Genomic DNA, 3,649 nt, shown 5'->3' with positions numbered 1-3,649 from the left:
CCACGGCCCCCTCCATACAAAAGGTGAACTCTTCTACTGGAAAAGCTACTGGCCTGTTCCATCTCATGACTCTAATTTGTCTCATCGGGTCAGTGGTTGTCCACGCTGTGCACATGATGTTGGTTATGATAAGTGTAATCCACTGAGGAGCGGCACGTGTGCGATTAAGAGGAAGGCTGTGCTGCATGTGACACTCTTAGATGAAATTAAGTTGGTATGGCAGCCATACTGGAGAAGAGCAGAGAGATGTTAGACATCTTTGCTTTAAAGTTGAAGGTCAGCCTTCTGGCGATATGTGCACTTAATTGCTTAGAGGCTTCTGTTGTAACCTGTTGAAAGGGAGGGTGAGCTGTATGGGAAGATTTGGATTGAGCCTCAAGGACTTGCTAAATGGATTTTCCATTTTAACATCTCACCATCTATCAAAATCTGTCAGTCAGCTGGCTTGTCAATTGCACAAAAGCTCTTACACATTAAAATAACTTACATTTAAAATCTGCTGGACTGCACCTGTGCCAACCTTTCAGATGTAAACGGCAGCAGTAACAGCAACCTTGCAAAAAGTATTCATTCCCCTTAAAAAATGTTGATGCATTTTATTTGAATTTTATACAAATTTGTGCAAAATTGTAGAGTAGGAGAAAAGCAAGTGTGGTTATCCTAGTAGTTTTCTACATAAAATCTGTGCAGCATCCATTCACTGTACATTCATCCTTTTAGAGTCAAATTTGTAGAAGCAGCTTTCACTCCAATAAAGGCTGAAGGTCTTTTGGGGGTATTCCTCTAACATATTTACGCATCTGTGCCACATTTTTTTATTTCTGTCCCGGTGTCCCACAAACCGAAACAATGTCGCGCATTTGACTGGTTCAGAGTCTGAAAAGTCCGAAAAATGATTCAGCATGTGCTTTTCTCAAATTAAGAGTGCAAAGCTGCAGTCATCGTCAATGAGAGTTGCAACGGCTGTCATTCAAACATGCAGCAGCGTCCCGCCTCAGGACCAGCGGGGCGCCAGGATGCTCAGACCCGCCACGCGAGAAAATCCTCTTCTTCACTGTGTTAAAAGTCAAGCACACACAGTATGAAATATCACTTCACATTCGAACTGGTTTGTCTGCTTCTAGTGCGTTGCAAAACTAATTACATAAGTAATTAGTATTGACCTTTTGTCATGTTACGACTACAAACTTTAATGTGTTTTTGGGAGATATTGTACACAATTGATCACAAAACAATGCATAAATTTAGCTCTCCTTAAAGAGCTGCATCAGCTTTCAGTTAAAATATGCAGCAGCGTCCCACCTCATGACCAGCTGGGCACCACAATGCTTGTAAAATAAAACAAATATTAGGGAAACTACATCAAAGTAAGAAAAAAAGTGTTGCTTCATGACGGTGAGTTGCACAAGAAACACACAGAGCCAGAGAAAGCCTCGTGCTGAGCAATGGAGTCAATTTTACGCCAACCCAAAAATACCTGCCAGACAGACAAGGTACAGCAGCCAAGATTAACATAAACAATATTTAACTACACTTTTAAAGCTAGTAACGTTTTTTTTTCTGATAAACTTAGAGCAATTTTATTAAACTTCTGTTAAGTGTAATATCCCATCCATCCATTCATCTTCTATATGCTTTTCCGTGCAGGGTCCTGGGGGGCTGGTGCCTATCTCCAGCAGCCAGTGGGCGAGAGGCGGGGTCCATCCTGCACAGGTCGGCAATCTATCACAGGGCTAAAATTTAAAAGTTTGAATGAAAAGCATTGTTTAACTTTTTTTACGTTTAATAAATCATGTGTTGCGATAATTCATTGCTGTGCCGTAACAGGAAAAGCAGGTATTACTGTAATGTGCGATCCGTGTTGCATTGAAATGTATGGACGTCATCATTGTGTTGGTAATGTGTCTCACATTATCCCTCTCAGGCAAACTGTTGTCTCATATTAGGTTATTTGAGATGTGGTCAACCTACTAGAAACTGACGTTTTTGTCCCCTGGATTCAGAGCATCTGTGAACATTCCTTTTAACATCTTGTCACAAATTGTGAATCAGATTTAGGTGTAGACTCTCTTGAGTTTCAAGATTTATTTATTTATTTATTTTTTGGTGCTTCTAACATGTTGTCCTCCAAGATTGTGTTTTAGCTCGGTCCGTTTTCCAAACAAATACTCCTTGCTTCCCTGTTGATCCTGAGGTGGTGCATGCCCACAGCATGATACCGCCCCCACCTTGTTTCAGTGTGAGGACGGTGGGTTCTGGGTGATGCACAGTGGATTTTGGATTTTCTTTTTCAACAATAATTTTCTTCTGGCCACTCTTCCAAAAAGGCATGAGTTCTGCTGTTTTTCCTTATTTAGAGGAGGATCTCTGCAGCCCCACTCAAAAAAGGAGAAGAGGCCACATGTCTCTAAATAAAGGTTCCCCTGGTCAGTCTGTCAGTTTGTGTGGATGCCTATGTCTTTGTAGGTTTAGAGCTGGGCCATCCATCCATCCATCCATCCATTCACCAATCCATTCTCTACACCTTTGTCCTTGTTAGGTCTTGGGGTAGCTGTTGCCCATCTGCAGCTATCATTAGGTGAGAGGCTGGGTGCATCCTGGACAGGTCAAGTTGTGCCATACTCATTTCTTAAAGATGGATTCTGAGAGAAGCTCTAAGCAGTGGGCCACCTTTTACTACTTAGGAAACTAATTGGTTGAACAGAGGGTTCGGCATAGAGGGGCCAAAATACAGGCGCGCACCACACTTTTTAGATTTTTTATTTTTGTAACCAAACTGGAAACAGTTTGCTTCCACTTCACAATAAACCACCAGTTTGTTTTTGCTTATCGCATACAATCCCAAGTAGTGTTTGTGGATGTAACACCGCAAAATGTGGATAAGTTCAAGAGGTACTGTGTCATTCTGCGCTTGTGCAAACTTGCAGCCGCATATTTCTATTTTAGAAGAGAAGGATTTTGAAACCGTTTTGGGAGGTTGCGCAACACATCAGTGCAATCTATTTTCATGGATGTCATGACACAAATGACCTTCTGGCACAGCATGCTGAGTTAGACTGAATCTCTGACTTCTATTGTCAAACGTTCTTTTAAGTCGAGCATGGAGTGCAAGCTCTGCAGAAAAAAAAAATTCTGACACCTATCACCAGAATCAATATCAATTCAATAACTAATAAATGTGCACCGTGCTGATTTGAGTCCGGACATCGAGGAAAATATAACACCTTTGCCATATTAATGTCGCTGTCGCAGGTGCAAAAATGTGTTGCTCTCTTTCCAGACCGCGGCCCCTCTAATACCGAAATCCTCTTTGTGAACATGACGCGATGCCACTGATAGAAAGCAGGATTAACCCATACTTAGAAAGAGAGCAGGACATTAAGAGAGCTTCATGGAGCACTCAGCAGGACAGCACCACTCAAGCCATTCTTGTCATATTCAGAGCTTCGGGGCAATGGTTTCTTTTTCCCACACACACACACATACACACAAGGACATTACATGGAAGAAAAACCTTTCCTTCTCCAAAGATTTCAGAGACATTAGCACAACAGGCTCACCACAACAACAACAACAACATCATTACCACACGTCATTACCACGGCGACTCCCTCTCGGTGGGACAATCTCCTAGGTGACGCCCTCCGCT

This window comes from Fundulus heteroclitus, chromosome 17 (assembly GCF_011125445.2).
Source record: "Fundulus heteroclitus isolate FHET01 chromosome 17, MU-UCD_Fhet_4.1, whole genome shotgun sequence".
Lineage (NCBI taxonomy): Eukaryota > Metazoa > Chordata > Actinopteri > Cyprinodontiformes > Fundulidae > Fundulus > Fundulus heteroclitus.
The sequence above is the reverse complement of the archived record's forward strand: the minus strand, read 5'-3'. Positions refer to the sequence as shown.